Below are 24,803 nucleotides of genomic sequence, written 5' to 3' on the forward strand. Positions count from 1 at the left end.
GATTGCATAAACCATCTTAGAGGCAATTTACCTATGGCGGGGCAGGGGACGATGCTCTAAAATTGATGTGGGGCCGATTGTAAAATTCTCCATGACAGGATTTTTGAGTAAATAAATTATAAACAACGTGAACCATTAACATCTTAATGAAGATATTATAAATGATATCATAAGTGATGTCACAGATGAAAGGGCATAAATAAAATAAGAATGCCATGAAGAAAATTCTGTGGAGACCAAGATAATGGAAAAATAGAACAATTCCTGACAATAATATTAAATATGGTTAAACAAAATACCAAAAACACAGAAAACAAACTACTGGAGAAACGCAACCAAAATAAGATACAAATTGGAAACACAATTCCATAACCCACTGGCAGCAAGTGAACCCACACTCACAGTGACCCTCTAGGACTGAGGAGACTGCTCCTTAGGGTTGTTTCAAGCTGCCAGACATCTTTTTCTTTCATTCAGAAATTGACACATTTTCCTATGAAATATGTATTATAAAATATATAAATTTTGAACTCCCTTTTGAATGTGCAACTGTATTTTATAAAAGTAATTTTTAAATATTTTCAAAATAAAAATATTCTAAAACATTTGTTTATCTATTAAGATCCTTTAATATTGTCTTAAAAACATTTTATGAGCATTTATTTCAAACATCATACTATTCTATAGTTCAGTCATATTAAGCAGTGTTGTACAATCGTTACCACAATCCGTTTCAAAACACTGTTCATTTTGAAATCTTTTATGTTAACTTCCCTTTACCTGCCACATCCCCTGCCATAGCCCCCACAACCCTTATTCTCATTATTGTCTCTGTAGATTCACCCATCCTGGGGTTCAAAAATTTTTAAATATAAAAAAAGACCTAACCAGGAGTCAAAAAGATTACCAACAATGACAAAATACAGTATCAATAAACCTATCTCTGGAAAAAAAACCCACTGAAAATATTAAAAACCAAATCAAGCACAAAGGGTATCAAAAGGGAGATCAAATGATAACGTTTTAATCATTCAAGTCAGATTTGCCATTTTAATTTAGTCCCTTCTCCAGTGTTCTCAGTCTGAGCACCAGGTTGTTCCCATTCCTCAATTATGGTTAGAGGGAAGTTTCTGGAGACTTATAAACCGTGTAAATCCTGTAAGTGTTTTGAGTTTTCACTGTCACCCACAGCTTTCTGCACACCAGAATCTCCCAATTTAAGCCATGATATTCTTCCCCCCTTTGGAGTTTAATGATAAAATTTACAATCCTGGGACATCTTTTTAGAGCCTTATAGCTCTCCCTTGGATTGCATGTGATTTTGAACTACTATTCTTGTACTTAGCATTCCAATGTAGCATCCACTATGGTATCAGGGAGAGTATATTTATATATCATCTTTATTTATCATTTTATTACTTATTTATTACACTTTGTTTTCCTAATTTTTGATAGTCATATAGTTAAATTTAATAAGAATGGTATATGTATTGAATTTTATATATTAAATTATCACTTTCGAATATAAAAAGCTATCATATATAGTTATTTTTGTTAATTACTGGGCTAACCAGAATTAGTCTAAATGTTCTGTACCTCACTTCATCAGGGATGTTGCTGGGAGCTTTTGAGTCAGTTTTACTCACCATAACTGTGCACCAGAGAAGAAACACATGAACTGCCAAGTCTTGAACCATCCTCACTTGCTCCTGAGTTTGAGACCATGTTTGCAGCCACTCTGTCTGTGCATCTAACTGAGCATTTTCCTCTGTTTTGCTGACACTCTACTAAACAGGATGTTCTTCTCTCGGGACTGGTTCCCCAATAACATGTTCAAAATATGTGAGAAGTCTCACTATTCTCAATTCTGAAGAGAATTCTTAGATATTAGTCTGGAATTCCCTCCTCTCGTGACACATTTGCTATTATTAAAATCAAAAGTGTCCTTCCAAAGAATGTGGACTCTTTATGACTCCAAAGAGGAGTCTCACAAAGGACTCCGCCAAGCAGGTAGGCCACTCCAGTGCACCTGTTCCCGCTGTCAAGGGTCTCCATATGCTTTGTTTCTGCATCAAGGGAGACAATGGGTAGCAAGCATCCCTGAAGACAAGTCACAAGTTTAGGCCCAGAAGTCACCACAATTATTTTCTCAGACCTAGAGATCTTTAGTCAATCACTACCCACAGCCCACAGGGAGCAATGCAGAGAGACATCTCCAGAGACCTGACCCTTCAACAAACTTAGATTAAGAGACAGAATGAGAATGATAATGTTAACCTGCTTGTCAAGAAAGAAAAAGATCGTTGATGACAATGAAGGATCAGAGTCAGGTTTAGTATTTGTACTGCTACAGAAAATGCTAATTCCTTATTTCAAGCCTTCAGTGAGGAGAGAATTTAGAGAAAAAGAAAAGCCATCCTTGGGGATGCTGAGAGCTAAGAGAGGAAATCCAACAGGAAATCCTCCGTGTCATCCATCTGGGCTTGTCTAGGGCTGGGTGTCTGTGCTTTGAGGGTCCTGCATGCCCCCTCCTGCCCACTGTCTTCCCTGCAGGGGTGGTTTGTGTCTGGGCTCACACTGACTCCCCCTCACTGTGCTGCCTGCACAGTAATACATGGCTGTGTCCTCAGCAGTCACGGAGCTCAGCTGCAAGGAGAACTGATTCTTCGATGTGTATCTGGTGATGGAGAGTTGGCTTTGGAAGGACGGCTTATAATATGTGTCACCATCATACCATATGTTTCTCATCCACTGAAGCCCCTTCCCCGAGGTCTTGTGGATCCAGTTCCAGCTGTAACCAATACTTGTGATGGAGAAACCAGAGATAGTGCAGGTGAGGGACCGCTTCTGGGAAGGCTTCACCAATCCTGGACCTGACTCCTGAAGCTGCACTGGGACAGGACCCCTGCAAGCAAACACAGATGGTCCCTGTCAGTCACTTGAGGTCAAAAACATCCCCATAGACCCAGGTCAGATATCTGAATCTCCTGCCTTGGGGGACTGTCACCAGGCACAGAAGAACACACAGCAATAGTATCTTCAGACCGCAGCCGGGCTTTCCCAAGAGACCTACACCCGTGTCTGCAGAAAACTGATAGCTTTCCCAGACCAATGGTGAATTTGACCTTAGTGTCTGAAGAATAATTTGCATATGAGGGAGCCCTGTCCTTATAATCAGAAAGTAATGGAGATCAGACTCCCCTCTTCCTTATGAGCCCATTGTAGGGTAACTGTTTGCTTTAACTCATATGCATGTTAATCTATAATGAAAGAAGGTTTTTCTCAAGAGGTGTGTGGGAAAAGTCAAAGAATGCCCAGAATTTCTGAGCCCAGTGTTCTCTCCTTCCAGCCCCTCTTTGCCCCTGCCCTTCCTTGGGTTTCTATATGATGTTTGTTTAAAGCATCTTCGGTCTTCACACTCTCCAAGACCCATTTTTTCCTGTACATCCTGACACCTCTTAATTAACCTCCTCATAGTCCTTAGTAGTTTTCCATGTGTGAGAGTAACATCTTTTAGAAACACGAATACCAAATTTGTTCCAAGGATTGATAATGACCCAAAGGTCCAACTCTTCAATGAAGCCTTTCAGCTCCAATTCCCACCCACTCCACCCTGGAGGAGATCCCCTCAGATTTCTGGGTTCTGAGAATCACTGCAGCGTCCAACAGAAATTCATGAAAGTCTGAGGTAATGAATTGTGGTGGAGGGTTCTGTTCAGTCAAAATTCTGCAGTTCAGAAAAGGGTAAACCAGTTGCTGGGCCTGAAGAACAGTCTCCACTCCTAGCTCTGCATTTTATTTATGCACACATAATCTGAAGACTCTGAAAGAATGTTTCCAGTAGGAGTAGTCCTGCTACTAATCTTATTTAGCCAGGATTTTTCTGACCTTGGGCCATGGTCTTTACCAACCCCACCACTCCTACAAGCAATATCCACACTACATCCCAAAGCCTGATGAATGAGGTCAACCTCAATGTAAGTAAAGAGATTCAAGTGCCATAACGTCTCAGGGAAGAATGTGCCACCAAGAAAAGTTGGTCTTCAGACAAGTTAATATTTTAACTGTGTAGTGTCTAAAAATGTAAGATTCTGAATAGACACCCCCCCCCACACACACACACCTTTGTTTGCTGGAATATCCAAAATGATGCACAATAAGTCGAGTCTTGATTTCAAGTATAAAGATTCAGTAGAGCAGTAGATGGAATATAATCCTTTCAGAAAATAATCAGAGTAAAACGAAAAGCCAAGTGCAGTATTTTAGATCTTCAACAAAAGGACATTTTCCTGAGACCCAGTAGGCACTTTCCACTAAAGTTAGGTTCATCCATACAACTGATCCTCAAAATTTAGAGAATGAGCTCAGACACGCTTGTAAATGTCCCTTACCCAGGGGGCTCTGGTTCAATCGAAGTGTGAGCATCTCCAACCAAGGACAACCTCTCCATTTGTGTTTTGGACACAGCCCCATCACAAATGCTCATGGATCTCACCTTACATTTATTCCCTAAACTCAAGGATTGTCTAATTTTTGAAAACTGTTCATATTACTGACTCTAGAAGGTGTGGCACTATCTCTAACCATGCAGTTTTAGAACAGAAACCCCTTCAGATTCTTTCTACATAATGTTGCAGGTTCAAATAAATGGCAGCCACTATAATGTCTTCATAATTTATGAGTCGTTATTTACTTATAACTGGACTGCTAGAATCTAAAAGTGAGTCCTTGGTTGAAGTCCTAAGTCCACGTTTCAGTCCATCTTTTCAATGCAAAAAACTCCATTGTCATTTGTTTAAGACTTAAGCTAGCATGAATAGAAGCAGAAAGCAAAATCAATGTTACTATTCTTTAGGGTTAAGGAGCCTTACAAGTTACAGCATTGATTATAATATTCTGGTAACTTCAAGAAGACCAAGTATGCATTACACGGTACATTCCTTATCAGAATGAAACAATACCAAAATTGACTATAACATCCTGGTTACCATAACATGATTAACTACACCGTTCAGATTATCACATCACAGGGAGCAATATTGAATCAGAACAAATGATATATTGAAGAATAGTCAAAACTAATTGTAGTGTCCAGAACCTATGGAAGCACATGCTAAAATTAATCACCAGCAGAGAATTTCCCATAAGGGGAGGGAGAACAAGAAGACCAATTAGCAGTCAACTTTCTGAGATAGGAGGGAGGAATGGGCAAGTTACTTAGCAGCTTACAAAAATGGAATTTCTTTTGCTAGTCTGCCTCAATAACAAAGTATAAAATATTGTCCCCAGACTATGTTTTGAGACCACCCATTTACTGAATTAGAATCTCTTTATATCTCCAAATTAATATATGTTTTTCAATGGGGGGAAATCCAAGCATTCAGTATTGGTCACCTGGACTTCTTTGGGCCAGAATTTGCTGAAGGGAATAAGCAAATGCTTTGAAACGAATACACATGATTTTCACCAAAATCCAGGGGTCCAAGCACAGGACACTCTAGCATTTTTCGTTTGGAGATCATTGTGTCAGTTCCCTTTTCATATGCACACTGGCAGAGCATCACTTGATCCTGTTCATTTTACCAAGCCCCCATCTCACCATCTGCTCTTGGTGGTTTTCTAACCGATTTAAGCTTGAGATCGTGATATAGCTGCACAAGAGTTCAAGGAGTTCAAGCCACTTCCATCTCTGAATTTGACTGCCATGATTGTCTCAGATAATTTCATAGCAGTGGTTAGTAGGGGTCTCCTTAAGTGACACCCTCATGACATTATCCATGTGCACATCACTTTCCTAACAGGTTTGGTACACATGTTCTCAATGAGCTCCTGAGTGCTCCCTGCACTCCGAAGAAGCAACACATTGAGCTCTTCTAGACTCAGATTTCTGGGTTTGCTTTGCGGTCCCCCATCTCCTGGTTTAGTTTTGGTCAATCACTTAGTCAAGGTACACTGTATCTCTCAAAATTCTGAAAGGTGGAAATGATAGAAAATATGTCCAAGGAAAATGCAATAATATTTTCCCTGGTAGTCTATTGTACAGTAAATAGACATACAACTCTGCAGCTTAAAATTACAGGAGCTTTTTATTCATTGCTTGAGTTCCCTTTTTACTCTCTTGATGCACATAAATGTCTGATTTTAGAAGGTCACCCTCATCCATGTTGTCTTCTTTGTGTGTGCTTCCTTTGCTCTGTTTTACAGTGTATGAACGTCCTGCAATGGAGCCACTTAGGTGTGTCCCTACTTCCTTATAAATGGTCTCTATAGCGCAGGGATTGACATTCTGTCTTTGATCATCTTGTGTTTCTATTTTTACATGAGCTGAGGTTTCAGTTGTCTTTCATGCTTCTGAGGGTGACGATCCAATTGTGCCGGCATCATTGTTGAACAGAATGTCACTCTCCCTTATAAAGTCCCTTTGGCCTTTCGTGAAGATCAGTTGTCTGTTGTGTGGATGGATTATTTGTTATTTTTCTATTCTGTTCCATTGGTCAACTTACCTTTCACTGTACGAGTACCAGGCTGTTTTGACTGCTGTGGCTGTGGAATAGTTTTCAGGTTAGTTTGTGTGAGGGCCCCTACCTTGATCTCAATCTTTTGGGGTCCCTTGATTATCCTAGGATTCTCCATATAAAATGAGGAACTATTTCCCATTTCCTTAATGGATTAATTTGTCATTTGGATCACAATTACATGGTATTTAGAGACAGTATTGTGTAGTTTTGATATATCCTTGGTGTTGAGTATCCTTTTCCATGAACATGGCAATATTGAGAATGTGAATGTGAACAGACTTGCATTGGGAAGCATAAACATTCCTGAATCATATCATCTTGATGAACAAGAGACACAGAAAATAGATAAAGACAGAAAGAGACTTCAGACCAGTGCTGAGTCTGACCTGCACACTTCCCACTGACGAAAGGAGGCACATTCTGCTTTAATGTGGTTCGTTCCCTACCTAGCCGGCTGCATAACTCTAACCTGGAACTCAATGTCACAAGTGGGGAATTATATGGAAGCCTCTGCTCTCTGTCCTTTCAACAGCACATCACCATCTTTCTCTTCAGGCACTATTTGGAGAGTTTGAATAACCAGTCTTTCTGATCCAATTCAAAGTCTAACCTTTGACAGCACCCAATCGCTCCACTTCTCTAAATCACATTACATTTGGAGCTGTGAGTTTCCTTGATTATCTTCTGGACCCTGATTCTGAGACCCACGTGGCTGAGTAATTTTCATCCACACCAAACAGAATGACTTTTGTACAGAACGTTTACTTGTTATAATACAATTATTGTAATGTAGAACATTTCAGGGATAGGCACTGCATGGTATTAAAATAGAGAGATTCTCTGAGGGAAACGAAGAGATGGAGAAGAACACCAATACCACAACAGGAAAGCAGCCCTGAACCTCTATCTGCACCTGCTCCTGGACCTGAGACCTGTGCTCTGTGGGTCTTGAGCGCCACCTGGGGACCTGTTTTCTCCCTGTAGGGGAGCTTGTATCCTGGTTGAATCTGAATTCTCCTCGCTGTGATGGTAGCACAGTAACACAAAGGCATGTCCTGGAAATTCAGTCTGTTCGTGTGCAGGTGAAACATGTTCTAGGAATTGTCGTTGGAGATAGTGAATTGGCCCTTCACAAAGTCTTTGTGTTATATACCACCACTACCCGCAGATACTGATGATTGAGACCGACTGCAGGTCCTCTTCAGAGTCTGGTGGACCTACATCATGACTTAGCTACTTTAGGGCAAACTAGAGGCAGTGCAGGAGAGTCTCAGAGGCCCCTTAGACTGTCCCAAGGTGCCTCCATACTCCACTAGCTGCACCTCACTCTCAACGTTTGCAAGCACAGATATCCTGGGCAGGAAAACCATCACACATATTCACCGTGTCTCTCACTCACACCCAAGCACACAAACTGGTTCTTGACAAAAAATCATCTCTTAAAATAGCAACAAGGAAAAACCCCTTTCAGCACAGACTCCATGTTGTATGTGTTGTGCTCAGTCATGATCACTGAGTGGGGACTCCTGAGAATCCAGGAGCACTTCCAGAGCTGCAGGGTTGGGATCGCGTTGGCTTTCATCGGCAGAGCAGTGGGGGATTTGCAATGCCCACTTACTATATTGCAATAAATGGAGTTGCATGACTTCTGAGATCTGAGGATTCTGTTCCTAGAACAGATCTGAGTGTTTTAGGTGTGAAGGGCACAATAATAATGTCATTAATATAATGTATTATGTGACATTCTATAGTAAATTGTCATCACACATTAATCCATTTTATTTTTCTATTTACACACAAAATGTGTGTAAATTTATATCTGATTGATAGGAATAATAATATAAACAGAAATGTAATAAGTGTATTTGTTATATCTTTGAGGAACTCTCAGTGTGTGTTTCTTCTTAATAGCCTTTTAAATTTTGGAACAAAAATATTTGGGAAGGTGAATGATCAGGGTTTTAGGGTGGATGAACAAAAGTTTCCAAATTATGTTCCCTTGCTATCCCTTGCTATCCTTGAAAAATAAATAGATACAAAGTCATGAAGGATTTTAAAAATAATAAATACTTGACCCAACTTCTTTTTCTCACAAATGCAGTTTTATATCTTCTTACAACTTTTTCATATGAACCCTGATCATCACCCTGAAACCTATTTGGATTTCTACATGATTACTCTATAAAATAGGTATCCCAACAGAAAGTCGACCAAATTATTGGGCAATTAAAATATCTTCTTCCCACTAAAGCATTGTGTCCTGGATGAAGGCAAGATTGGAGTTCACGGTCATGTTGTGGTGGTTGTTGTGGATAGGTGCTACTGAGTCAGTTCTGACCCACAGTGACCCTGTGAACAGCAACAGAACACTGTCTGATACTGCACCGTCCATATGCAAGTTCCTTTGTCTTGGGGACAGATAATTAAGGACAAATTGGGGAGAAATTTCTTCATAAGCTATAAGAGGAAAAACCAGCACTTTAAAATGCATGGTCTAGGAGAAATGACAGAAAAGGTACCAAAAATATAACGAAGCATTTCAAAATATGCTTATTTGTCTTTTTTAATTGACAGAAGCTCAGGCTTTGCTTCTGATCCTTTGCAAAGCAACATTGAAATGGAGTAGGAACATTCTCTGGTCACCTCCCCTTCATGTCAGAGAAGGCTGAGTTGGGACAAGCAACTGCAGGGTGTATCTCCCAAAGGAAGCACAGAACTGCATGCTGAGATTTTCATGGTAAAATGTGACTCAGCATGCTCAGTGCAGAGTATAGGGGAGATGCCATATTGTCAAAGAGTGACTTGAAAAATTCTTAAGGATGAGATATGAAAAGGATGACCCAAGAGGGGGAAAAAAGCACATAATGGTGTGGCAGGAGGCAGGGGGCAGGGCTTGTCAGGTTGCTGTGAATCAGAACTGGATTCAGGAAGGTACAGCAATGAGCAGTTTGTTGTTTTCTGTGTCATTCACCTTAGGACCTGCCATCAGGGAAAATGTTCCTGTGATGGAATCTTCCAGTGCCTCTCATGTTGAAAGTCAATGTGGTAAGATTGTGAGGAGGAATAAATGTAGATAGAAGGGAACGTGAATATCCAGGGGTGAGGAGGAATCCATTCTTCTTGGAGTAGAGCAGAGAGGGAGCAGGATTATGAATGGGAGGTGGGGACAGGAGTGGAGTGCTAGAAACTGTGATAGGGGAGGGAAGTCAGTCTTGGAGAGGTATGCTATCACAACGCTGCTTTGGGGAAACTGCAGTCTGGTTCATGACTCCTGGGGACCAAGTGGTCCTGTGACCAAAAAGATGCACTTCACCCAAGCCAAGCATTTTGTTTATAGTCTCTGAATATAGTCTTTATTCAAATCATTGAGGTTTTTGAAAATCATGTTATGAATTAGGATCTGGTATCTGGTTTTTTTTGAGTTTTTTTTTTAAACGTTTTATTAGGGGCTCATTCAACTCTTATCACAGTCCATACATATACATACATCAATTGTATAAAGCACATCTGTACATTCTTTGCCCTAATCATTTTCTTTTCTTTTCCTTTTCTTTTTTTACATTTTATTAGGGACTCATACAACTCTTATCACAATCCATACATATACATACATCAATTGTATAAAGCACATCCATACATTCCCTGCCCCAATCATTCTCAAAGCATTTGCTCTCCACTTAAGCCCTTTGCATCAGATCCTCTTTTTTTTCCGTCCCTCCCCGCTCCCCCCTCCCTCATGTGCCCTTGGTAATTTATACCTCGTTATTTTGTCATAATCTTGCTCTATCCGGAGTCTCCCTTCCCCCCCTTCTCTGCCGTCCCTCTCCCAGGGAGGAGGTCACATGTGGATCCTTGTAATCATGTTCCCCTTTCCAACCCACTCACCCTCCACTCTCCCAGCATCGCCTCTCACACCCTTGGTCCTGAAGGTATCATCCACCCTGGATTCCCTGTGCCTCTAGCCCTCATATGTACCAGTGTACAACCTCTGCCCTATCCAGCCCTGCAAGGTAGAATTCGGATGATGGTAGTTGGGGGGAGGAAGCATCCAGGATCTGGGGGAAAGCTGTATTCTTCATCGGTACTACCTCACACCCTGACTGACCCATCTCCTCTCCTAAACCCCTCTATGAGGGGATCTCCAGTGGCCGACCCTTGGGCCTTGGGTCTCCACTCTGCACTTCCCCCTTCATTCAATATGGTGTGTGTGTATATATATATATATATATATATATATATATATATATATATATACACACATATATACACATATATACATACATATATTCTTTTTTTTTTTTTTTGCATGATGCCTTATACCTGGCCTCTTGGGCACCTCGTGATCGCACTGGCTGGTGTGCTTCTTCCATGTGGGCTTTTTTGCTTCTGAGCTAGATGGCTATTTGTTCACCTTCAAGCCTTTAAGACCCCAGACACCATCTCTTTTGATAGCCGGGCACCATCAGCTTCCTTTGCCACATTTGCTTATGCACCCATTTGTCTTCAGCGATCCTATCATGGAGGTGTGCAGCCAGTGATATGATTTTTTGTTCTTTGATGCTTGATAACTGATCCCTTTGGGACCACTCGATCACACAGGCTGGTGTGTTCTTCCATGTGGGCTTTGTTGCTTCTGAGCTAGATGGCCGCTTGTTTATCTTCAAGACTTTAAGACCCCAGTCACTATCTCTTTTGATAGCCGGGCACCATCAGCTTTCACCACATTTACTTGTTCACCCACTTTGGCTTCAGCAGTTGTGTCGGGAGAGTGAGCATCATAGAGTGCCAATTTAATAAACGAAAGTATTCATGCATTGAGGGAGTGCTTGCGTAGAGGCCCAAGGTCCTTCCGCCACCTTAATATTAAACCTATAAATGTAGACACTTAGATCTATTTCCCCATCCTCCTATATATATTTGCATGTACATGTCTTTGTCTAGACCTCCATAAATGCCCCTTGACTCCCAGCTCCTTCCTCCATCTCCCTTGACTTTCCTCCTGCCCCACTACCATGCTCCGTCCCCACCTGGGCTACAGCTATACCTCTTCTCTACGCAACCTTACCCTTGGTCGTTCCCCATCAGGCCTGCCACTCCCCCCTCACTACCATTTTGGGTCCCATGTTGTTCCCTTGTCCCTGTGTTTATTAACACCACTTCCTTACCCTCCCCACCCTCCCCCACCCGGGACTGTCTGTCCCCCAGGAACTGTCTGTCCCTTTGTTTTTCCTCCAGATAGTTCATCCAGCCTGTCCTATTCAGACGGGCCTGCCTGTGGAGACACTAACATGCATGAAAACAAGACAGAGGAAAACAAAGCAACAGTATGCAACCAGACAATAAAACAACAAAAACAAACGCCAAGCATTTTTAATGGCCCTCCTATGCATGCTAAAGTTGCACATGGAAAATGGAAGACCAGAATGGAATTGACACATTTGAATTTTGATGTTGGTTAAAAATATTTAAAGTACCATGTCCTAACAAAAATATTCATAAACTCATCTTCAAAGAAGTCCAGCCAGAATTCTTTTCAGAGGAAAGCATGGTGAGACTTTGGACATATTATCTGACAGACTTGTCTCTGCAGAAGGCCCTCATGCCTCGTAAAGTAGAGAGGCAGCAAAAGGAGGAAGACTCTTGAGAAGATGATGGACACAGTGGCTCCAACAACAAGAACAATTCTGAGGATGCCATAGGCTCGGGCAGTGTTTCATTCTCCTCTACACAGGGTGGAGAGGAGTCCGAACTGATGGACAACTTCTAACAACAACAGCAATATTGCCATGGGTTCGTGGGTGAAGGTTCTGATCGATTTATGTGCCCAGGAAGAGTGCCTATCATATGAGAACTCTCTCTGTAAAAGGGCCTAATGCCCTTGGGCTGCCCAATTTTCGTGTTCTTCAAGAAGCTGTCTTTTGGCGTATGGGGGTCATGTGGCAATGAACAACCAGGACAGACACCAAGGGCTCTTCCTGCAAACTTATCCTGCAAACTTATCCTGTCTTGAGCCAGAAGATGAACTTGTGGACACTGAGTCAGCCCATGGTACAGAGGGCACACATCTCAACCTAAGGAGCAGCTTTGATGAGGACAGTTCTCTCTAGAAGAAGGCACAAGCCCAGCTGTAGGAGCTGGATGCTGCAGCCTGTGAGAAACCTCTGGGTTGCAGGTGGAGGCAACAGCGACATCTGCCAGCACCTGGTAAGTTACTGGGCTGATGATGGAGAGAGAAATTTATTCAAAAGGATCCAGAAGAACAGATTCCAGAACTTTATTTTCCTGGTTCATTCAAACTTAATGGTGAAATGTCTAACCCAATACAATAAAGCACATTTTGAAACTACAATTATTCACTTTTGAAAAATGTACATTTTCCCTGGAGATTTTATGTACAAACATATTGAATGGAGATCATCTTAGTTCATATCAGTTCTTCATAAATTCCTATCAACTGGACAATCATGTAATCAGGATCATTAACTCTGCTTCACTGGATACTTGAAATGTTGGACTTGGAAGCCTTGCAAAAAAGGTTCTGGAAGCTGATAATGTCGCTGAGTCCATGGGAAAGTGCCCTTGGAATGACACTGCCCAGAGTGACTCCAGTTATTTGAAGGGAACTTTATAAATTTGCCTTCAAGGAACCAAACTGTTTATTGGGAAGATGAAGGGATGAGCTCAAATTCACATCAAGGATTGCTGGTGGTGCAACAGGTCAAACATGGGCTTGGTATTATCTATAAGTGTTTGTGGTTCAAATCCGTCAGCTACTCCTAAAGTGAACGGTGCATCACGGTGCTTCTTTTGGAAATGCCCTTTCAGAGAGGCGGGGAAGCACTGCTCTCCCATCCACTGATGTGAGACAGAAATGACTCCAGGGCAGCAGGTCAGTGGGAGGGAATGGACTTCGGACCAGTTTCTGCATAATGTTTAATACAATGGCAGAGATGTAAGCTCATTAAGTTATTTTTAATTTTACCAGTAAAGATAATCGAGATACCTATATAATCTCCCCCAAACCACTACCTCCCAGCTGTTCCTGATTTTCCCTTGCATTATAATGGTACATATTCATCATCAAAAACCAATATTGATACATTGTTATGAATTAAAATCTATGATTTGTTTGGATTTCCTTAAATCTTACGTAAGATACTATCCCTGCCATGGGATCCCATACAAGACATCGTATTCCATTTAGTCATCATGCCCCTTTAGCTTGCTCTCTAATGTGACAAATTCTGAGAAATTCCTTTCTATTTTTAAAATTATCTTGACAACTCTGACAGTGTTTGCCAAGTTTTTATTTTGTTTTTGTTTTTTGTTGGTTTGTTTTGGAGAATAGCCTGATTGGAAACTGTCTATGTTATTGTGACAGGATATACACTGTCACAAACTTAACAGTGTTAATTTGACCTTGATCACCTGGCTGAGGAAGGATTTGTCAGAGTTCTCCATTATGAGAATGCTCAATGCTGCCCCAACTAAGAAGTACACTATTGAAGAAGCCAGGTTTTATTTTATTATATATAATAATAATATGATAGGTATGATATAATTCGATAGTTAAAACATTCAGCAGAGTTGTACAATTGCTATGACGGTTTCCAAACATTCTTTTTCTGCACGGCCTCCTTGACATTGTCTCCACTTTACCCAACACCACCATTGTACCCCCCTCCTCCTCCCAAAACCCTCATTCTACTTGTTGTCTCTATACGTTCATCAATCATAGGATGCAAATAACAAAAAATGGAAAATATACAACAAATTCAAGAAGGTGACCTCCAATGACAACACCTCTGAAATATATTCAAATATGGACAAGCACAAACCAAAGCAAATACCACGAACCAAAAATACAGAAAATGTAGGACACCAGATAAGGATCAGCCTCATCAGTAGAGCAGGCGAATCTACTGACAATGTTGTAACTGTTCAAGTAAGATTGATGTTTTTGATCCTTTATACTCATCTCTCCAAAGCTCTCTGTTTGGGAACCACATTTCTCCATCCCTCAATTGTAGATAGAGGGACTTCTCTGAAGACTTATTTCCTATGAAGTTCCACAAATGAATCTTGGGCTACCATTCTCAACCATCACAATTTAGCCTTTGATACCAGATCCTCCTGCAACTTCAGATTAAATAGTTTACCATCCTGCAGTGACTGATGATGGTGTGCTTCTTCCATGTAGGCTTAGTTGACATCTCACTTAGAGGGACGCTTGTTTGGAAGCAAGCCTTTAAGACTCCATATGTGAAGAAAACATTCGAAAGTTTTGTTTTTGTTTGTTAGCTTGTTTGAAATAGAAGTTATGAAGGCAGGATGGGGGCAGAGGGCTATGGGTCACTGTTTGTTCATAGAGGGAAAAAGAAGAGCAGAGCAGTGGGAAAACATAAGAACAGCAAGCAGAGCACAGAGCTGGTGTGATTTTTCTCCTAACACCGGCTCCACATACCTGGGTATGAGCTCTGACACTTGGGTTCTGGGCACAACCTTCAGCCTGAGCCTTCGTCAGCCTGCAGCGTAGGCTTGTGTCTGGGCTCACACTGACTTCCCCTCCCCATGTTTCTTGCACAATAATGCACAGCTGTGTCCTCAGCAGTTAGTGAATTCACTTGCAGGGAGAATTGGTTCCTGGCTGTGTCCCTAGAGATGGAGCTGCGACTCTTGAAGGAAGAGCTGTAGTAAGTGTTACCACTAGCACAAATCTCCCCAGTCCAGTGCAGCCCCTTCCCTGTGCGCTGGCAGGTCCACTCCCAGCAGTAACCACTGGTGGTGATGGAGAATCACAGACTGTGCAGGTGAGTGACAGGGTCTGTGAGGGCTTCACCAGTCCACCCTCTGACTCCTGCAGCTGCACCTGGGACAGAACACCTGGGAACAAAGAAAACCACAGTGAGTTCCAGACAGACCTACCGTGCCTTGTTCTGATCTCTGAAATCAGGGACAATCTCACCTGGGACTGCAGCCACTGGGCAGAGAAGGAGATGCAACCACACCGTGTTCTCCTCTCGGAGGATCCTGCCTTGCTCACAGACTCCAGTCCTCACTGAAAGCGGCACTGACCTGCCCAAGCTGAAAACCCTCCTCCCTCCATGGCTGAGTGATTTGCATGTGGGGATTCAGAAGTGATACAAGAATAGTCTGTAGAGAGAACTCGGTACATCAGCTGCCTTTGAATACAGTTGTTCCTGTGTTTCCCTGAAATTGAAGTGGACCACATGTAAGGAGAGGCGGAAATCCAGGGGAAATGATCACCTCCCAGCACTTCCATTGCTTCTCCTCAGGCGATGCTGGGGGTTGTGTAGAAGATGCAAACACTCAGTTTGGAACCACTACAGATTGTAGCGCACAGCCAATGACATTCTGAATGTCACACATGAGGAAGGAAGCCACGCGCGGGAGAAATGCCCACTCTCCACTCAGATTCTCCTGCACTCCTGGCTTTGAGAAGTTTCCCCAGTGTGAGAGATAGCTCTGTGTGTCCCAGAGACCTAAGGACAATGTTCTTTCCCTGTATACAGAAGAGACTAACTTCCTATGGATAGGACAATATCTTACTTAGGGTTACCTACTGCACATCTCTAGGTTCTAAGTTCCATTGTAATGGCTACACAGAATTCACAAACAAGTTGTAATGAGGCAGGGACAACTCACTGCTCCAGAGACAAGAGGCCTCAAAGAAATGCAAAAAGCCCCTGCCATGGCTAACACACCTTCCCTCCACCCTCCACTGAGATATGCTTACCTGCCTTTTTTAGCTTCTGTCATCCACTGGCCTGCCAATCCCCAACAACCTCCTGTGAGTAATCCCTTTCTTGTAAAAGTCCGTAAGACCCCAGCTGTGAAGGCTGTTTCTGGATACGCACCCACTGAGACAAGGGTGGCCACACAAAGTTCTTCCTTTTTTGATATAACCCGATTGCTCTTGGCAACTCCTTCAGCAACTCCAGGAACAGTAGTTCCAGTTAGAAATGTCACTGAGGTCTTTATCAGGACATGTTACAGTTCCGTCGAGTCTGCTGATACCACTCAGTTACAAATATCAGACTGAAGGCATTCCGCTTAAGCTCCTTGAAGCACCCAACTCCAGCAAACCTCATCCAGAAGGCACTCCGCGCCAGTTTCTACAGTCAGCGAGCCCAACTCTCTGAAGGAGTCCCCAGAGACAGTCCAGTCAGCAAGCCTCCTGCCCAAGAACAGTCATGTTAATTTACTCTGTGGATTGGGAAGTGCATCACGGTTCCACGCCCTGTCTCTGATGGGATAGCTGTCATCTGGATTGGGGAGGTCCGCTGTGCAGGGATCACAGAACTGGATAATTCCATCCATCCGAGACTTGTGGGTAATGCCATCCTTCCTCCTGCTTCTCATAGGGCTCATTTTATAGACAGTGGGATCTTCTCCAGGGAATCTTATTCTGAAATTACTCAGGTGAACCCCTTCCTTATTGCTCCCCCACATTCCTACAAGACCCAAGCAGGGAAAGGTCATTTTGTGGGACTTAGAAACATGTCTGGAAGAGTCACATTAAAGATGTCATTTCCCCTGAAAATGTAAAGAATTTCAAACATATTTTCCTAATGACAGCATCCAGGAACTCAGCTTTCTGTGTTGCAAAGTGTGGAAAATGTGATTATTTTGAAAGTTAATATGTTTCCAAAGTAGGAGTATTTTGATCCCCTCCTTCCAAATAAATGAATTATTAGTAAACCTCAGTTGCATTCAGAAATACGTTTTAAACAAAGTAATTTTATTAAGAAGAATTACATTGGTGACCGGGATGATGTATTCTCTTGCACCGAGTAAGGCGGTGTGGCTGGCACCTGAGGGTGGAGAATTCTATGAAGTAGGGCAGGGAGTCAAGTAGGCGTCAGAGGGAACTGAGGTCTGAACTGTCACGTGGGAACTTAATCCTGGACCCAGCTAGTTCCACACTCATACTGAGCAAATCGTGATACCCACGTTAAACCATGCTCTGAAATTTAAAAACAGTGATGATGGCTCAAGAAATGGTCCAAAGCCTCTACTCAAACACTCCCTCAATGCATGAATACCTTCTTTTATTAAATTGGAACTCTATGGTGCTCACTCTCCCAACAAAACGGCTGGAGCCAAAGTGGGTGAACAAGTAAATGTGGTGAAGAAAGCTGATGGTGCCCGGCTATCAAAAGAGATAGTGACTGGGGTCTTAAAGGCTTGAAGATAAACAAGCGGCCATCTAGCTCAGAAGCAACAAAGTCCACATGGAAGAACACACCAGCCTGTGTGATCGAGTGGTCCCAAAGGGATCAGTTACCAGGCATCAAAGAACAAAAAATCATATCATTGACTGCACACCTCCATGATAGGATCGCTGAAGACAAATGGGTGCATAAGCAAATGTGGTGAAGAAAGCTGATGGTGCCCGGCTATCAAAAGAGATAGTGTCTGGGGTCTTAAAGGCTTGAAGGTGAACAAGCGGCCATCTAGCTCAGAAGCAAATAAGCCCACATGGAAGAAGCACACCGGCCAGTGCGATCACGAGGTGCCCAAGGGACCAGGTATAAGGCATCATGCAAAAAAAAAAGATATAAGTGTGTGTATGTATGTGTATATATGTGTATATGTACATATGTATATATATCATATTAAATGAAGGGGGAAGTGCAGAGTGGAGACCCAAGGCCCAAGTGTCGGCCAATGGAGATCCCCTCATAGAGAGGTTTAGGAGAGGAGATGGGTTAATTAGGGTGTGAGGTAGTATAGATGAAGAACACAGCTTTCCCCCAGATCCTGGATGCTTCCTCCCCCCAACTACCATGATCCGAATTCTACCTTGCAGGGCTGGATAGGACAGAGGCTGTACACTGGTACATATGAGGGTTGGAGGTACAGGGAATCCAGGGTGGATGATACCTTCAGGACCAAGGGTGTGAGGGACGATGCTGGGAGAGTGGAGGGTGAGTGGGTTGGAAAGGGGGAACTGATTACAAGGATCCACATGTGACCTCTTCCCTGGGAGAGGGACAGCAGAGAAGGGGGGAAGGGAGACTCCAGATAGGGCAAGATATGACAAAATAACGATGTATAAATTACCAAGGGCATATGAGGGAGGGGTAAACGGGGAGGGAGGGGGGGGGGAAAGAGGACCTGATGCAAGGGGCTTAAGTGGAGAGCAAATGCCTTGAGAATGATTGGGGCAGGGAATGTATGGATGTGCTTTATACAATTGATGTATGTATATGTATGGATTGTGGTAAGAGTTGTTTGAGTCCCTAATAAAATGTAAAAGAAGAAAAGAGAAAAAAATGATTAGGGCAAAGACTGTACAGATGTGCTTTATACAATTGATGTATGTATATGTATGAACTGTGAAAAGAATTGTATCAGCCCCAATAAATTGTTAAAATAAAAAAATAAAAAAAAAAGAAAGAAACGGTCCAAAGAAGTCTCCTAGAACCCTACAAGTACTGATTTCAGTTACCAGGTAAGCAAGCAAGAACCAAGCTTTAACAAGCTGTTAATCATTGTTCCAGAAGACAAACTGCAAGTTACCATCGAAGTGACAGAAGAGTGGCATAAAGCCAGTTTGCTCATTGATGAGATCAAAGACAGCTCAGAACTTCCACGTGCTTTGACAGTGGCTCATAGTATCAAAGAATTTCCACTTTGCTAATGATGTATATTTTATTGGTTTGGCAATATACATCATTCTTGTATAAGTCTTGTATAAACTTTTATAAATATACGTGCAAAAAGTCCTGACCTTTGATCAGTGCAACAATTTACCGACGATCCTTTAGACCTCCATCAGGGACAAGGCCTAGACAATTACACTTGGAGGGACAATTGCACTTGTCCCACTGAAGAAAGATATAAACAAAAATATGGTCCCACAAAAGACCGGTGGGCTATTTGGTTTCGCTGTAGGTCTCCTGTAGAGAATGGTTTCGCTGTAGGTCTCCTGCACTTGTTCTCTACATTCTGCAGATGTAAAGCCTCTACTTGGGCTCTTTTTCCAAATTAGGGATGATTTACATTAATCTACACTCCAAAAAATACAGTGAAAACAAAAACTTTTTTGAAGACCTAACAAAGAAAACTCATTTTCTACAATTCATGCCATTTTGTCAAGTCTGAGAGCGCCCAGGTGCAGAATATCTTGCACCAGAGAACCTAAAATATAGACGTTAAGAAATACTGTGCTGCAGGTCTATCTAGATAAGGCGGGGCTTGAAAAGCCTTACTTTCTGACAAAAGCTAAACTTGATCATGGTGGATCGGACCACGGCATGATATGATACTTGGCCAGTTGACTTACCTCTTGATCCAACCAAAATTTGCTCCAGGGTCAAATATTTCTCACTTTTTCCACAACAGAAATTTCTTGTCCGAATTTTTAAGTATGGAGGGTGGTCTTTTCTTTCTTACCCTTTATTTTAATTTTATATTATTTTAATTTTATTCTTGCTGGGTTTTTTTTGTTTTCTAGTATTCTAATGGGTTTCCAAGTTTGTAAATCACAGAAAGATTGGATGCATAGAGACAGTAACTGATATAATGGTTTATGAGGCGCATGGGGCATGGAGTAGTAGGTAGGATGAAGTGATTTGGGGAGCAAACAATGAATGTGGGAAATGGGAGAGAACATATAGATTGATTATGTTGATATATATGTATGTATTCATATACATACGATTCTTTTAAAAAGTGATTTAACTAAGTAAGTGTATGCTATGTAGATATTATATCAAGAAAACTACTTTAAAAAAGAAACAAAGTTGACCAGTGGTTACAATGGGTGAAGAAGAAAGGGTTGTTCCTTTTTTTTTAAAGGGGTGTTCCTTATGGGACATTTAATTTATATTAATGGTGGTGAGATAACTTGGAAAAGGATATCAATAATGATTTTAAAACATGAAGCATATAATCAAATACACTGATTTATACATATAATGGTTGTTGAATTGGGGGATTTTTTATTGTGTATATTTTTCCAAATTAAAATTTTAATTACATAAATAGCAATGAATACAAGGAAGAAGAAATTTTTTGAAGCTATAGTGATGATGACATAGTGTATGATTTTTCTTGATATGGTTGAATTGTATTTTAATGTGCATGAAATTACAATAAACCGTCTTTTTTAAAAAGAACCAGAAGGTCATCTATCACACAGACTTTCAGTTTAGGGTTTTGATTAACAGGCTATGGCTCATGGCCCAATGCCTGTCTTTGTAAATAACATTTTATTAGCATTTAGATATGCCCACCTCTACTGTCTGCTATTGTTTTCCTATGCACTCAGTAGAGTTGAGTGGTTTTCTCCAACACTATATTAAAAATGGAATGCTAAATTACGTGACCTTAGTAACATTAAAAATAACAAAACCATCATAGTTTGAGAGAGAGAGAGTTGCCCTTGAGAAGAAAAGGGCTTATGAGGGAGGGGGAAGCGGGAAGGGAGGGGAAAAAAGAAGACTTGAAGCAAAGGGCTTAAGTGGAAAGCAAATGCTTTGAAAATGATTAGGACAAAGAATGTACAGATTGCTTTATACAATTGATGTGTGTATATGTATGGATTGTGATAAGAGTTGTATGAGTCCCTAATGTTGAAAAAAAAGAAGAAGAAAAAGAAGACGACCAAGGTCTGATCTTCAGATGTCTTGGATGACGTTTAAACCGTATAAAAGTTAGCCTGAAACTTTTAGTTTGAAGTTTCTTGTGTTAAAGTGAATAGTTTCTCCCATGAGCCCAACCTTTAGATAACACTTGTTTGATTGCAGCACATTCCATTAAGATGTAAATAATAAGCAAAATAAATTTTCTTCTCTTCCCTTGATGGTGGCTATGGTAGCACTGCCCAAAAGCATCCAGACCTCCCTCTCCTGAGTCTAAACAGAACAACATAACTGAAAGGCTAGGAATACCTTCATAAAACTCTTCACCTAACTAGCAACAGCCAAACAAGTGTGAAAGCACGTCCAGAACCACTTCTCTTTGCTTTGTTTAAGCGTGAAGTTTTCAATCTGAAGAGGAAGACCTTACACATGTGTAGCTGAAAATACTGATAAAAACCTTTTGCAGGAAGGGAATGAACAACAAGGGAATGTGATGGACATTACATATAGTTAACTGCATATGGGAGCCTGACTATATTTTCACAAACCTTGACAATAATCCACCAGTCTATAGGAGTTAGCTCATTATCAATTCCCTAGGGAAAACACAGTGTATAAAACAATATGCTGATATGTATGGTCATATTGAACATGTCCATCTATCCACAAAAAGTTATGAGTCACACAAAAGAGGAAGAAAAGGGTCATAATGTATGAAACAGCAAGGTGAGACTCCCACTGGACATAGAGATGGACACTATAAAGTAAAATATGAAACTCAAACTAAGTAGAATAAGAAGGAAATAAGGAAAATGTCATTACATGTGTTATAAATAGTATGATAAGGACACAAAGAAGATGACCTAATTTTAAAAAATAGGAATTTATTTTTTGGAGACAATTATAATATCAAAATAAAGAACAATTCTAGACAATAATGTAAAATATGTTCAAGGAAAACAAAGGATACACAGACATAAATATAATGGAGCAGAGTGCAGCTCAGACCCCTTTCTTCACCAGGAGTTCTGGAGTCACACTGCCTTCTCCCCGCCTCCTTTCACAGTGATGCATGTCAATGGCCTGGGCAGCAATGGAGCTCAGCATTCAATAAATTTAACTATTAAAGGGGTCTTGTGTACTCAAGACATCAGAGTAGTAACATAGTCTGTACTCTCCACTCCATAGTATATGGACTCATCGCTGATTAAAAGGATCTACAGACGGAACAGGTGAGGCATAACGTCTATGAGTTTTAAAAATCCTGGTCCAACTCCTGTAGTTACACCTGGAGACAGTGAGGCAGGTGCTGAGATAAAGCATTCAAAAAAGCTTCATCTTTCAGTCTTCGAACTATTCACCTATGAGAGCTCCCCCCGAGAAGAGGAAGAAAGTGAAATATTCTCAGGAATGTGGTCCATGATTCCCAGTTGTATTATCCAGAGTGAGTAAGACCTAAATTTAAATAAATACATTATGAGACTCTATCTGATGGATTATGTGGAGATTGCATGTGAGTGGTACCTTTGTAATAAAGTTAAAAAGGGGTTCATCTGGGGTGGGAATGTTGACTTTCCTCAGAGAACACAGTCCTGTCCATGACTTCTCCATTCATCAAGACCAAAGTCCAGTTTTTCCAGGCCACAGAAAATGATGTGGAAGATGGTTGAGGAGGTAGACAGGTCTTAGGATTGAGGATGACTTTCTTTTTTTTAATTAGGGGCTCATACAACTCTTATCACAATCTATACATACATCAATTGTATAAAGCACATCTGTACATCTTTTCCCTAATCATTTTCTTTTTTTACATTTTATTAGGGGCTCATACAACTCTTATCACAATCCACACATATACATACATCAATTGTATAAAGCACATCCGTACATTCTTTGACCTAACCACTCTCAAAGCATTTGCTCTCCACTTAAGCCCTCTGAATCTAAAATGTGTCAGACACACATTTTCTGCATTAGATCATGGGAACATTATTAGATATTCAAAAATTGGAAAATCAGCTAACTCTAGCAATCTTACTGATTTCAGCCAAAAGTGGTTCCAATCCAATGTTTTCTGTAAATAGGAATGGCTTTTGTGAGTCGCTAAAAAGGAAGAACGTTTCTTTGACAACTACACTGCTATGTCTCCTCAAGAGCCATTCTAGTGTAGAAAGAGCACCTGCCACCCTAAATCAGTTTACCTTAGACATGGAAGTAGCAGATCAGCCTGTGGGACCACGAGGCGTCAAAGGGATCAGGTATCAAAGAACAAAAAATCATATAATTGTAAATGAGGGTGCATGCAAAGTGGAGACTCAAAGCCCATCTGTAGGCAACTGGACACTCCCTTATTGAAGGGTTGCAGAGAGATGAGCCAGTCACGGTGCAGGGTAGCAACGATGAAACTTATAACTTTTCTTCTAGTTCTGAAATGCTTCCTCCCTCCTCTATCATGATACCAATTCTACCTTATAAATCTGGCTAGACCAGAGATGTCCACAGGTACAGATAGGAACCTGAACACAGGGAATCCAGAACAGATGAACCCTTCAGGACCAGTGGTGAGTGTGGTGATACCTGGAGGGTGGAGAGAAGGCAGGGTAGAAAGGGGGAACCAATTACAAGAATCTACATATAACCTCCTCCTTGGGGAATTGACAACAGAAAAGTTGGTGAAGGGAGATGTTGGACAGTGTAAGATATGACAAAGTAACATAAATTATGAAAGGTTCATGAGGGACGAGGGAGTGGGGAGGGAGGGCAAAAATGAGCTGATACCAGGGCCTCAAGTAGAAAGCAAATGTTTTGAGAATCACAATGGCAACTAATGTACAAATGTGCTTGACACACACTGGATGGATGTATGGGGGATTGTGATAAGAATTGTACGAGCCCCCAACAAAATGATTTTTAAAAAAGCCTTGTCTCTTAACTTCCAATGAGAATTCTGGATGTCCTGCTTCTGCAACAGGTCTTTTTGAAGATATTATTATTATCATTATTTGTTTTAAGAGGGACAACACTAACTTCCCTTCTATCTCTTCATTCAGGAACATATCACTTAACCTGCTCGTTGTTTTTTATCCATCTTAACATACAGCTTGGTGGCACTTTTGAAGACATCACAGAAGACCACATTTTATTTAGTCTACTAATCCAGAGACCAAAAATCTGGGATGATTTCCAAGATCAGCCCCTTCAAATGCCTTGTGAATAACTGCCAGCCTGCCTTTAGGAGAACACAAGTAGGTGATGATACTGGTATTATATACATTGAGTTTGTGTTCAGTTAAACTAGTAAAATTCAGAACCATGAAAGGGAGGAAATCATGTGCTTCAATATTCTCAATCTCTCTTCAATTCTTACTTGTCTGATTCATAGGCAATCCTTTTATGAATATCCTGTGTGAGAACTTTGTATGAATTTTTGTAACCATAAGTTTTCCAGGATATAAGTATCAATGGTGTTGGTTTCAGCATATTTGTTAGTCTGGGTAGACTAGAGAAACAAATTCATAGACACTCATGTGTATAAGAAAAAAAACTTTATATACAAGAGCAATTGGGTATTAAGAAAACATCCCCACTCACTCTCTCTCTCCTCACTAACTCACTCTCTCCTCACTCACTCCTCACTAACTCACTCACTCTCTCCTCACTCACTCACTCACTC

General features: G+C 41.2%; 1 long non-coding RNA gene across 1 annotated transcript in view; it reads left to right on the forward strand.

Annotated features, from left to right (window-relative positions):
* The window catches only part of LOC142442567 (uncharacterized), a 39,012-nt gene extending 14,565 nt beyond the window's left edge, over window positions 1-24,447 (forward strand). Inside the window, exon 5 of the long non-coding RNA XR_012783437.1 lies at window positions 24,231-24,447. This is a non-coding gene — a long non-coding RNA (uncharacterized LOC142442567). The remainder of the gene's footprint in view (window positions 1-24,230) is intronic.
* The last annotated feature ends 356 nt before the right edge of the window (window positions 24,448-24,803 follow it).

This window comes from Tenrec ecaudatus, chromosome 3 (genome assembly GCF_050624435.1).
Source record: "Tenrec ecaudatus isolate mTenEca1 chromosome 3, mTenEca1.hap1, whole genome shotgun sequence".
NCBI lineage: Eukaryota > Metazoa > Chordata > Mammalia > Afrosoricida > Tenrecidae > Tenrec > Tenrec ecaudatus.